Raw genomic sequence first — 13,869 nt, 5'->3', positions numbered from 1 at the left:
CTTTTAGGAAAAGAAAGAAAGTTGAATTTTATTCTTTCTTTTGTTGTTAAATTTGTTCAAAAGCTTTTCAATTTATATTATAGATATTTTTCCTACTTTTGTTCTCTGAAGTAAACAACTACAATGTGGTTAATAATGTAACCATTGTAATTATCCTATAACTTTTTAAATGAATAGAATATAATCTTGATTAATTTAAGCCAATAATTAATATCAGCTTCTTAAGCGTATGCTTTCTAACATATTTTTAAATCTTGAGTGGTTTTTCTTATTGCAGGAAAAATGTTAAGCAAGTGTACATATTATGCCAAATGTAAATCCTTCTTACTTTTGCAGTAGCAAAAATTGTATGTTGAGATTACTATACTTAGATTTGAATTTTCATAAAATAGGAAATTCAGAAATCAATTTCTGTAGCTACACATTGGAAGAGTTCATTTAATAAAGAATAGGCTGCATGACTGTCTGGGTTATGTATATGAGTTCAAATATAGATCAAACTCTATTGGCCACAATTGTGATTTAATTTTAGTCATTTTGAGGCCTGATTATAATTTACAATGTATCTTGGTTTTTGTAGTGTTCTCAAAAGTTGTCCTCACGACTAAAATTCTTTTGACAAGCTTTGAAACTAGAAAGTCCAAGATTTGATTTAATATCGGCTGGTTGTATAGCATTTAGAAATTAGTATATGGTGGGGCCGTCCTGCTGGAATAGTGGTTAAGTTTGCACGCTTTGCTTTGGCGGCCCAAGGTTCATGAGTTCAGATCCTGGGCATGGACCTATACATCACTCATCAAGCCATGCCATGGCAGTGTCCCACATACAAAATAGAGGAAGATTGGCACAGATGTTAGCTCAGCGACAATCTTCCTCACCAGAAAAAGAGAAAAAAGAGAAATTATCTATATGGTAAAAATTGGCCTTCTGGCTCACTTGATGCAATCCTAGTAAATATCTTGGTTATGTTGGACAAACATGAGCTGTGATAAATATGTACAGCAATTTGTTAATGAATCATATTAAGTATTTGCATTTTATTGTTCACAGTGGGTAATATAAAACAAGGAATTTCAAAATCTTAGCAAAGGAGATCCCCCAAATAATTAGAGAATAATATAGAGATAAATCATGTACAGAAAGACAGTTTTATGGACCCAAATAGTCAGGCTCTGAGAGAGGAGCATCCTGAAAATGATGAGATCTAAACTGATAACGAGGTCAAGAGACAGTGGGAAACAAGAGAAACATGATCTGGGAGGTGGGAGAACATAAGCTTGGCACCTTTGAGAGAGAGAAAAGAGAACAAGGCAACTGTACTAGAGGATATGGTTTGCTTCTACCTATTCACCTCACATGAAACCCAGATTGTAGTAACCTTGTTAAATTTTAGTAGTATTCAGTCCAGATATATGGTATCTTGAGATGCTACCATTATGGACCTCGTTTTTTCTACCATAGTTAGAAATACCAAACTGAAGAGGAATAGAAATCATCATAGGTTGAGCTCCAAGGCTGTTGAATTGAGCGGGCTCATGGAAGGTCACCAATGAAAAAGAGAGGAATTGTTTTAACTTAAAAAGAGAAGTCCCAGGCCAGCCCCGTGGCATAGTGGTTAAGTTCGTGCACTCCACTTTGGCGGCCTGGGGTTCACGGGTTCGGATCCCAGGCACGGACCTACGCACTGCTCATTAAGCCATGCTGTGGCAGCATCCCACATACAAAATAGAGGAAGATGGGCACAGATGTTAGCTCAAGGCCAATCTTTCTCAGCAAAAAGAGGAAGATTGGCAACAGACGTTAGCTCAGGACCAATCTTCCTCACCAAAAAAAATCCCCAGAGAGTTCCCTTTTAAGTGTCTGGACCTGCCTACTAGTTTCTTCTCCTTCATCTGATCTGGGACCACAGTTAATGCTTGCATGCCCATTTTGTTTATCAAACAGAACACCTGAATTTAGAAAATGAAATATGAATCTGGAATATGAAAAGGGACTGTGAATTTAGCAAAAGATCTTTGGGATTGTTGGTATTTGTTTGAAGACCCAGATTAGATAAATTACAGAAGCCTTCCTAGCAAGATGGCTTGTTTTCTGGGTAATATTTCATTATATTATAACAACGGCTTACACTGAGAAAATGTTCAAAGAAACTTTCATACGAAATTTATTATTTAATTTCTGTAAAGATGCTGTTGAGAAAATTATTATATTGTCCAGTGTTGCATTATTGAAAAGCATAGAAGAAATTTCTCTCAATTCTGAGAACTAGGAAAAGTGTTGGTACTTGTTTGTAAAATATGCCTTATAGAGAATGAGAACTTTGTAATTTGATCTTGTTTCCCACTTTACTTTGATTGCTGGGAAGCTCAGAGCTGAACCACCCACATCTTAGAGTTGTGCAAGGCCTTATGATAGGCGTTTCTGTGTTGCAACCTTACCTTGTGATTCATCTTTCTTGCTTCCTCTTATTTTCCCTTTATTCATATTAATTTATATTTTAAAAGCATTATTTTCTACTGCTCATATTTCTGTAAGTCACCTTAAATTGTTTTGGAATCAGATGGGATATAAATAACAATGTAAAGCTTATTCATTGCCAGCAGAAAGCAAGCAAATTAAAGTGGTAGCCTTTTTTCCTCCTTGTGTCCCTTGCTGTACGTCCCCTCTTCATTTTGCAGGAATTTCTTAAGTCGCGGAGGACTAATCTCGTCTGTGGTTTCTTAGACTTGCCAGGGGCAGGGGAATCCTTCCTGAAGCTTTTTGCCTGTACAGAGCTACCAGGTCTAGTTCCTTGTGCTAAGCATGCCTACACAAGAGTGCCTGGCTGAGAGAACAAGTACAGCTGAAATATATCCTAGAGAAGGAAAAGATGCCTTTTTCTCCCATGTCAGCTTAGAGGGGGTCTTTTTCTAAGTCACAGGGTACCATATATATTACCCTGGGTTTTGTCCCTGCCCTTGTAATGTAAATTCTTTTTTGTTTTTTGAGGACGATTAGCCCTGAGCTAACATCTGCTGTCAATCCTCCTCTTTTTGCTGAGGAAGACTGGCCCTGAGCTCACATCTGTGCCCATCTTTCTCTACTTTATATGTGGGATGCCAGCACAGCATGGCGTGCCAAGCGGTGCAGTGTCTGCACCCGGGATCTGAACTGTCGAAAACCAGGCTTCCGAAGCAGAACGTCCGCACTTAACCGCTGTGCCACCGGGCTGGCCCCTGAATTGTAAACTCTTAATACCAAAAGTTGCTGACACTTGATGAAAACTACCTTGAATGGGCGCCAGGGTGGCCCGGGGTTCGCAGGTTCAGATCCCGGGTATGGACATGGCACCTCTTGACAAGCCATGTTGTGCTGGCATCCCACATATAAAGTAGAGGAAGATGGGCACAGATGTGAGCTCAGGGCCAGTATTCCTCAGCAAAAGGAGGAGGATTGGCGGCAGATATCAGCTCAGGGCTAATCTTCCTCGGGGGGGAAAAAAACCTACCTTAAATGAAACAAAATTTCAAAATAATTTTCTTCTACATTTTTTTCATTATCTTCTAAATTTGACCCATTGTGGGAAACTAAGATAGTCATAGATCTTTGAAATAATCGAGATAATAATTTCCTAATTTAAAATTTAGTTTTGTTTTATATATGAATTACATGTTCAAAGCTACCTATTTAGTAGGAATTATATTTTAAGTTTTCTATAAGGGAAATAAGGGCTATGTTTTTGCATTTCAGCTACCTGTAGGGTATTTGAATTATTTAATTTGACCAAGAAATGCAACTGAAACTGTTAATTCCTTAGTCATAGTTTTCTGAAAATTTGCTGTCTGTTTCATGTGTTATCCTAGTAAAGGCGGATGGGTAATTGCTTTTTGCAATAATGTCATTCAATATTGAATACATACTCCTTTCAAATGACACACATGAAGTGTTTGTAGTGAGACTGTTCTGAGATTCTGTACTCTTGGCAGTCTTGTCTACTAGGGTGTTCTTTTTGTTGTTACTGATTTTATTGTCACTTTGTTTTGTTTTCTATTTCCGTACATTAGAATTTTATTTTGCAAACAGAGTAAATATAAACCTGATTTAAGTAATATAATTTAACGCTTTGATATGATTATATTGTTGTAAAAGAGTTGTCAAGAGCTCTTTGCATTAAAGTTAAAGCATCTGTGTTCATAATAATTAGAATGTAGATGCATGGCCTTAGTGTATGTAAACTTTTTTAAGATAAATACAATTTTGTAGATTAAAAATATTTAGGAGATTTGTTTTAAAGGAGGGAAGTAGTTTATCATTTGACAGTGTGTTTGTTTTTTTTATGCCCTTAATTTAAATCAACCTCATTTAACTATACTAGAAATTTCAGAGAATGAAAAAACAGCAATTTTGGGCAAAAAGACTAAGGACAGGAAACTTAGTTTTCAAGCTACTAATTTCTTTTAAATGCTCACAGGTAAATATTTTAAGTTTTGTTTTCTTTTTGAAATATCAATTTAAAATAATGCCAGGAGTAGCTTCAATTTATGTAGACTTTTTGATTCATTCATATAATTGAGATATTTTTTCCCAAAGATTACCACATAAATTGTAAAGTCATGTTTTTTTGGAGGAGCTTGTCCTAATAAAAATAGGCTTATGCTTTGACTAAAAATTTAATTTTTATATTCTTTATAACTCAGAAATGTCTTTTATCTGCTTTCTTGAAGTAATTGAAATTTAAAGACTTTTCCTTATATTTAGCAGGTTTTTGAACAGTTGTTCTCAGGGTTTTTTTTTAAACCTTGTTAGCATTGCCTTGTTTTTACAATTTACTTGCCAGAAGTAATTTTTAAAACCTGCTTAAACAGATTCATTTTTCAAGTATTCCTTATTATAAACTGTGTGCCTATGCATGTCAGGATTAAGCCTTCCTTAAAAAAGGAAGAAAGACAGAACTCTTTATTGTCTGTTTTGACGTTAATAAAATTAAGAAAAGAACGAATACTTGAGACTCAGCCTTACCTGGCTTAGTTTTGTCACGTGAGCATTCACGTTTACTGGTGATCTGTGTGCTCCACCTGCCTTTCAGTTTGTTTACCAGGAAATCAAGATGTGTAAACTGCAGGAAGTACTATTTGACCCTCTCCGACAGTATCTCATTACAATAATTGCTAATCTCTGAATAAGACAGCCATGTTTTGTGAGTAACTGAGAGAGAGAGGTTGTGTTAGGTAGATTTTAGGTGTTTCAACAAATAGAGCATTGTAAATGCTTACTTGGATTATGTTTTCACCATAGCGTTTGATAAAAGACATATGGTGACCTTTGGGGTCAGCAAAGCTAGGACACAATAGTAGCTGTTCTTTCCTGCCTTTTAACTGAGAAATATCACGGCTTGTTTGGGAGTGCTGTCACTGCTCTGAATCGAAAGGATAATGGCTACTTCCTGATTAAACCCACTCTCCACAGTAAGCTGTTAATGTTATACTGTATGTCTTTTTCTCCTGTAAATGCAATAGCATTTGGTGTTTTCTTTACTTTTTATCATTGTCTTTTCATAGATATAGCTGTTATAAATATATTCTGAAGTTGAAGTTTAAAATTAGAGTAGAAACTACTGTTTTAAGTTTGGAGGATTTTTTTTTTTAATGAAAAAGTATTTCTGTTTGGAATCAAATCCAACCATCTCATATACTTGTTGTAGATTTTGGCTAAAGAAATTAGCTTTTTAAAAAGACATTGAAATGATAAATTATTTTAAGCTGTCACTTTCTTGGCACTCTAAGTAAAATTTAAAAAATATATAGTAAATCAGATTAATTTCTTCAGGGATTATTTGGATGAACTAATTTTATTTTTGTTTAATAAATTTCATAAATCTATTTACATATTGCTGTAATTATTTTAAGTATTAAATTATTGTTCTTAAATTAGTTAAGAGACCTTTGTGATGTAAAAACAACGTTAAGTACGCAGAATATAAGAAGGGAATAATGAGCTTCTTAGTTTTAATCCTAAAGCTGGCAGTCACTCCATCTGTGGTCGTGGGACAATCACTTAAACTGCTTACCTCAGTTTTCTTGTCTGCTGTCCATATGAATGCTAAGTAAAATCTACAGTTTGTTTATTTCTTTATGGCGGTACAAACTATAAAGAAAATGAGTTTTCACAAGTATTTTTTAAAATGGAGAACTGACTCTGAAGATAGGACAGGAAAATATTTAGGAGTCACAGTAGATGAGGAAATAATAGAATAATTATTTCTAGTATAAGATAACAGACAATAAGGTTTAAAATAAACACCATATAATTGGCCTTTTAATTTGAACAAAAGTGTTAGTTTTGCTCAATCCTTAATATAACATTACCAAAGGATTATACATGCTGTTGGAAACATGACAAAAATGAGAAGTGGAAAGCTTGGAATGATTTAGTAAAGAGTCACAAATATTCTTAAGGTATTTAAGTTTTTCTCAAAAGTCTTTTTCCTGGAAATGAGATTATTCACAGTAGAAGGAAGAAAGTATGTATGTATTATAGGCCTGTAAGTGTAGTTCGTCTAAATTGCAAGATGTTTAATTTTAAACTCTAGTATTAAGTATCTTGGTTATATAAAAGAAAACACGTTATGAAATTATTAAGCATTGAAGGCAGTTATTGAAGATGGTTATAGAACCTAAGATCCAGAAATATTTAAAAATGTTCTGGGATAATGTAAATAGAATCCTACTTTTATTTAGAGAACTGAGGTACCTTCTTTTGCAAAATGGTTATCAAAGTTGTTTTAGGTAACCTGGTAATTTTTAATATAAATTATTGGTACATTCCAATATTCAAATCTTCCAATAAAGATTTTATTTAGTGAATATTCTGAGTCAAGTTATTCAAGTAGGACACATAGTAGTGCCTCTACCTAATTTGTAATAACAAATAGTAGATGTCATTTATTGAGTGCTTAATATGTGCAAACCACTGGACTAATGCTGTTGTGGGAGAGGCAAACTTTTACCTTTATCCTCTCAGAGTTCTTTTAGGCTGGGCCTGAGAAGTAAATTGACGTAAGACAGATCAACAGGTGAAAAGCATACAAATTTGTTTAATACAAGCTTTATGTGACACAGGAGTCTGCGTAGGAACAAAGACCCAAAGAAATGGCGAAACCTACTTGTTTTATATTAGGTTGAACAAAGAGAGGCAATTGTGCAAAAGTGACTAAACTATGTGGGGAGGCTAAAGGAAGATAAGAATTATTTTAACAAAGTCTGTTTGTGTAGAATTCTCTGGGTCTCAACTTTTTGTCCTTGATGAAAAGAATGTTACCTTCCCCCTGGTATAGGGAGGACATCTTTCATATAGGAATTTCATTTAGTGCTTTTAAGAAAAAGAAGGAAGATCAGAGTGTTCTTCTTGTGTTTGCTGTTTCTCAAGTGCCTTTAGCTCAAAGTAGTCAATATGCCGGAGCAGCATATTTTGGAGTGGCATGTTCTGAGCTCTACTATCATCTCATTTTATATTTGTGATAATCACATGAGGTGCAGGTACCATCATTATTCCCATTTTTACTGATAAGGAAGTAGTTGTAGAGAATTAATGATTTCGTCAGTGTTCTTTAGTTTTGGTCTGTTGGACCAGAAACGCTAACAGAATCCAAAATCCAGAACTCAGTCTTCAGTGTCATGCCTTTCAGCACTGTGTTTATATTTTGGAGATAATAAAGGTGTGTACACCTTTGATTTAGATGGTTTTATATTTTTCATCAGTTTATCAAATATTATGGAGTGCTTACTAAGTGTCAGACACTGTAAGGAAGTACTGGCAATAATAATGGAAAGCAAAATAAAATCCTTTGTTTCAAGAAACTTACAGTTTAGTGGGAGAGGCAGGAAATTAACAGGCCTTTACAGTACAGTCTTATAACTGACATAATGGGGGTCAGCTCAGGGTGCTATAGGTGAGATAAACAATTATCTGATATAGTCTTTTGTTTACATATTTAATTTGCACTTTTGGGTGCTGTTCTAGTTACATGGGATATATCAGTAAATAAAACTTTTCAAAAGTCTCTGCTCTTGTGCAATGTATATTTTACTGGGGATGGAGATAAACAATAAGCATAATAAATAGGCGTATAGCATGTTAGAAGGTGACAAGTGTTACAGAGAAAAGAAACAGTAGAGCAGGATAAGAAGGCTGTGGTGGTGATGGGTTGCAGAGGCTGGGGAAGGATTTACAGAGAAGGTGATATTTGAGCAAAGACCAAGGAAGTTAGCTATGTGGATATCTTTGGGAAGAGCCTTCCAGGCACAGGGCTTGAGATGGGAGCATACCTGATGTGTTCAGAGTGATGAACAGGGGGCCAGGGTGATGGGAGCAGAGTGAGGGAGAAGAGAGAGTAGGAGGAGGTATTGACAGAGGTAATGGGTGGGAGGGTCAGATCATGTAGGGCTTTAAAGAACACTGTAAAGATGGAGGAGCCATTGCAGGGCTTTCATTAAATCTGGCTCATATTTTTAAAGGATCACTTCAGTTACTATGTTGGGAATAGACCATAGGGAGGCATTGACCACCAGTTAGAAGGCTCTGGTGATTGAAGTGATTGAAGGTAGGGGGTTCGATAAGGGTGATAGCAGTCAAATTCTGTGTGTTTTTAGGGTACAACCAAAAATTGTTTCTGATAGATTGGATGTGGGATATGAGAAAAAGAGAAGACAAGAGGACTCCAAGGTTTTTGGCTGAGCAACTGGAAGGATAGTGTTGCCATCAACTGTGAGATGAGGAAGGTTTTCAGATGGAGCAGGTTTGGGAAAGGGATGGGAAATCGGGAGTTTGGTTTTGGATGTGGTAGAATTTTAGGTGTCTAGTAGATATGCAAGTGGAGGTTGTGGAAGGGCTTTCCAGATGAGATACCATCTAAATTGAGGCTGAAGAATGAATTGGACTTACTCAAAGAGGTGGTTTATGATGAAATTTATGAGCATACTTTATACAATTTAATAAATCTTGGCAATTTCTACTTCACGTGTTTATGAACCAGAGTAACACCTAAACATCTAAAAAGTAATGACATTTAAAAAGTAATAAAGTTATTTATATCAAAGAACAAATTATTCTGGGTGTTTACATTTTCAGAGTATTTCAGTGACTACTGTATTCATGAGTTGTACTGGGTGCTTTTATGTTATGTCGATTCTCACCATAGTGCCATAAGGTAAATATTATCCTCATTTTACATTTAGAAAAGCTGAGTCTGAGGGAGATTAAAATTGCCTAGGGTAATTGATATATTAGGTGATTTTTCTGGATTCAGATCTAGGTCTTTAGATTCTATTGCTCATGCTCCTTATTTTAAAAATGTATATTTTCAACTTGTAAATTTTAAAAACTTTTAGTTAAGGTCTCAAGGAGTTATCTTTTTGAACATTACTTATTCTGTATTGTAACATAGTGATACTTTGGAACATATGTTTGTAGATTTTTAATCATGGAGTCACGGCATGATCAAGGCTTGAATTCCTTGATCATAGGAATTTTTGAATTCCTACACAGCCTTCAGTACAGTTACCCATTACAGACACTCCCTTCACTCCTAGCCTCCATTTCCATGTGTGGTGCTTAATATATGCTTAGAAATTTTTATCTGGTATCATCATCATCTTTATCCCTCTTTCTAATATGCTGTAAATTTGGGAATCCGAACCCAAGTTTGTTGGAATCATGTGTAAATTATTAAAACCTCAGAGATTAAGGGCATGAGGACTTTCTAATTAATGAAGAATGAGTTTTAACTCATGTATTTTGTCTGATGGAAACCATTTTTTCTTTCCTTCCCTTTATTGTCTATTTCCTGGGCAAGTGAATTTGATAAATAGCTGTGTTTCTGACTGGAAAAGCAATATTCTCTGAGATGCCAGTGGGTATTTTCACTGTAAAAGTGCACATAAGTCATTCTACTTCAGTAGGTACAGAAATATAGTTGTTCATTGAAGCAGATTTACGTTTGAGGTAATGATACTGTATTTTAAAAACTTAAACCCAAATACCTACATATAATTTATTTTAATATCACTGTAATTATTAAGTGAGCTTTTAAAGTAAATAAAAATTTTTGGTTGGCCCCAAAACATCCTTTTTTATTGTAACTAAATTAGCTGTGTAATGTCATATTTTAGTTAATTCTGTTCAGGATTAGAAGTATATATCTTGAATATTTCTACTTAGACATAAAAAATATTAATAGTATGTTAAATATTTGTGTATTCCTCACCTATTTTGTTTTGTTTTTTATTTGGACAATGTCTTGTCTTAAATTGGGGGAAAGAAAAATTTGGACAATGTCTTTAATTAAATTGGGGAAAAGAAAAATGACTGGTCAATCAGAAAATTTCCTGTTAAAAGTATCCTGTTATTGCCTATTTTTAGTAATTATACTGAACTAAATCTGTTACATACTTGATTAATTGGAGTGACCAGGGAATGATTATTCTGGTTATTTTTTCCCAGAATGCTTTCTCTTAGCATTTGTTATTAAAATTTTTACTTAATGTATTTGTGCAAGTATAAAATTTAATTATTTTTTTATGATTTGAAGATAGTAGAGGGCTACTGGGTCCTGATTTGACAATTTGAGCTACTACTAATCTTGTTTGGTAAACAAAGTACAAACAAATATTAAATATGAGTCTTGATTTGATAATTTGAGCAACTAATCTAGTTTTGTAAACAAAGCATAATCAAATATTAAATGTGTAACAGTAATTAAATAACACTAGAGATGTCAAAAGGAGGGTAAGATTAATTGCTGAGTGATGTAAACAAGCAAAATATTTTGAGTTGACAATAAGAGAATGGTCACCAAAATGACTAGGGAAGTCTCCTTTAAGGAAAAGGGACCTGAGCTTCAAGCATTGAAGAAGGGCTTCAAACATTAATTTTTATAACATCTTTATTGAGATATAATTCACATACCATACAATTCACCCATTTAGAGTGTACAATCCAATAATTTTTGGCATATTATATTATTAAGTTTTTTAAATTGTAGAAAATTATATAACATGAAAGTTGCCATTTTAACCATTTTTAAGTGTACAATTCATTACAATCACAATGTTGTGCAACCATCACCGCTGTCTCTTTCCAAAAGTTTTCATCACTCCAAACAGAAACCGTAACTATTAAGCACTAACTCTCCATTTCCTTCCCCCCGCAAGCCCCTGGTAAACTTGAATCTACTTTCTGTTTCCATGAATTTGCCTATTCTAGATATTCCCTATTGAGTGGAATCATATGTTTGTCCTTTTGTGTCAGGTTTATTTCACCAAGTATAATGTTTTCAAGGTTCACTCATGTTATAGCATGTATCAGAATTCCATTGCTTTTTAAAGCTCAGTAATATCCCATCACATACGTATAAAACAAATATGGCATATATATGGATGGATGTATATATCACATTTATTTATCCATTCATCTATTGATGGACATTTAGCTACACAAATATCTGTTCAAGTCTCTACTTTCAATTGTTTTGAGTATGCATGTACCTTGGAGTGGAATTGCTAGGTCCTGTGGTGATTTTAGGTTTAGCTTTTTGAGGAACTGTCAAACAGTTTTCCATAGCGACTGCATTCAAGCATTGATTTTTATTCTATTGTACTATAGATACAAAGTATGTAAAAGTTTAGACTGAATGAGTACTGGCTTCAGCACATACTGTCTACTTTCTTAATAGGAAAAAAGAAAGAAACAGAAAGCCATATGGTATGTGTGAGAACATGTGTATATATAAAGAGCCACCTCTTAAAGTGAATTTTAGTAAAATAATTATGCCTTCTGGTTGTGTGTAATCCCAATTTTGCTTTAATATTTTATAGAACATAGTCATCAAATTTCTATTTTTCAGTCCATAGGAATCTATTGTAAAAGAACAGGTAAGGATATTTTCACAGGTAATTAGTGTAACTTAGTATATTTCTGCCCAATTTTAAGATATTTATTTTTTAGTTGTGTTTTTTGCATAAAGTAAAATCACTCGTAATTATATCTAACTGGAAAATATTCCCAATATATTCTTTTTAGTCATTTTAGATTAATTTATTTACTTCATATATGTTAACATTTTATAAGTCCGAGAGAAAAGACTAAAGGCATTTCACTTGACATTTTTAAAATGACTCTTAAAAGTGTAAATTCTGGGGGCTGGCCCTGTGGCCGAGTGGTTAAGTTCGTGCGCTCCGCTGCAGGCGGCCCAGTGTTTCCTTGGTTCGAGTCCTGGGCACGGACATGACACTGCTCATCCAACCACGCTGAGGCAGCATCCCACATGCCACAACTAGAGGGACCCACAACGAAGAATATACAACTATGTACCGGGGGGCTTTGGGGAGAAAAATGAAAAAAAGAAAATCTTTAAAAAAAAAAGTGTAAATTCTGTAAGTCAATGTCAGTTAAGAGAACAATGTTTACCTATCTTTTCATAGATCAGTGAGGCACCACTGAGCCAAAAAGCAGGCTTATATCAGTGGCTCGATAAGATCATGTGACCCAGGAAATAGGAAGCAATATTGCAATAGGGAAACTTTTTGACCTAATTACAAATTTCCCTAGGAGGAGTATATAATATCACAAGGTCACAAGCAGTAAGGAATTACACTTGTGGATTCAATATGGAAGTAATAATAACAGATATAATGGGTCATCCTGATAAGAATATTGTTTAGGACATCATAGAAGTAATTTTTGGAAATAAAAGGAAGACCAATCAGAAACTTCCTTTAAATATCTCATTAAAGGATATGCATGAGAATATTTGCATAAGAAGTTTGATAAAGAACAATTTTGAGAAAATTGACACAGGATAGCTCATGGAATCATTTTTTTCTTTGTTCAAACCTCTGAGACAAGTTGCCTTAATACTGATTTGAGCCTAGTGAGTCTTTCCACAGCTAAGTAGGAATTGAGAACGAGATTATGGGATGTCTAAATTATCAACAAAGGTTAGGCTTGGGGAAAACTTTTAGGAAATAGGTTTCCACAGGATTTAAACCAAAAAGACAATACTCTACTGAGCACAGAATTGTGGTAGAGTTAAATATATTGAATAACGTAGTGAAAAATTAAATAATTAGATAAAATATGTTAAATGTTTTTATTGCAGCACTGCTGACCTGGTAAGAAAGTAAAGACTTGAAAGGGATCAAAAAACAAGTGTAACAGAATTTTAAAGAGGGGGATTAGAAGACAATGTTTGTTCAAATGTCCATAGTCCTCAAAGTGATCTGGAGATTCAGTGCAATCCCTATCAAAATCCCAATGATTTTTTTCTATAGAAATAGAAAAAACAATTCTAAAATTCATATGGAACCACAAAAGATTAAAAATAGCCAAATCAGTCTTTAGAAAGAAGAACAAAACTAGAAGCATCACACTTCCTGATTTCAAAATGCATTGCAAAGCTACAGTAATCAAAACAGTATAGTACTGACATAAAAACAGACACACAGACCAATGGAACAGAATAGAGAGCCCAGAAATAAATCCACAAATATACAGTCAACTGACCTTCAAAAAGGGTGCCAAGAATGCACAATAAGGAAAGGCTAGTCTGTTCAACAAATGGTATTGGGAAAACTGCATATCCACATGCAAAATAATGAAATTGGACCCTTATCTCAAACCATTCACTAAATGGATCAAAGAGTTAAATGTAAGACCTGAAACTGTAAAATTCCCAGAAGAAAACTTAGGAGAAAAGCTTCATGACATTGATCTTGGCAATGATATCATGGATATTACAGCAAAAGCATAGGCAACAAAAACAAAAATAAATGAGCAAGGCTATGTCTAGCTAAAAAGCTTCTGCACAGCAAGGGAAACAATCAATGAAGTGAAAAA

The 13,869-nt window shown here is 34.3% G+C and overlaps 1 protein-coding gene across 23 annotated transcripts in view; it reads left to right on the top strand.

Moving 5' to 3' along the window:
- Nucleotides 1-13,869, top strand: part of BAZ2B (bromodomain adjacent to zinc finger domain 2B) — a 391,257-nt gene that overhangs the window by 210,444 nt on the left and 166,944 nt on the right. Inside the window, exon 1 of one of the 23 annotated variants that reach the window (XM_046658346.1) lies at nt 5,178-5,444. The exons of the other annotated variants lie outside the window; for them this stretch is intronic. The gene's annotated coding sequence lies outside the window, so the exon portion shown is untranslated. Of the gene's footprint in view, nt 1-5,177; nt 5,445-13,869 lie in introns of those variants that run through there. 23 annotated transcript variants of the gene reach the window in all.

Source organism: Equus quagga, chromosome 4, assembly GCF_021613505.1.
Source record: "Equus quagga isolate Etosha38 chromosome 4, UCLA_HA_Equagga_1.0, whole genome shotgun sequence".
Taxonomy (NCBI): Eukaryota; Metazoa; Chordata; class Mammalia; order Perissodactyla; family Equidae; genus Equus; species Equus quagga.
The sequence above is the reverse complement of the archived record's forward strand: the minus strand, read 5'-3'. Positions and strand labels throughout refer to the sequence as shown.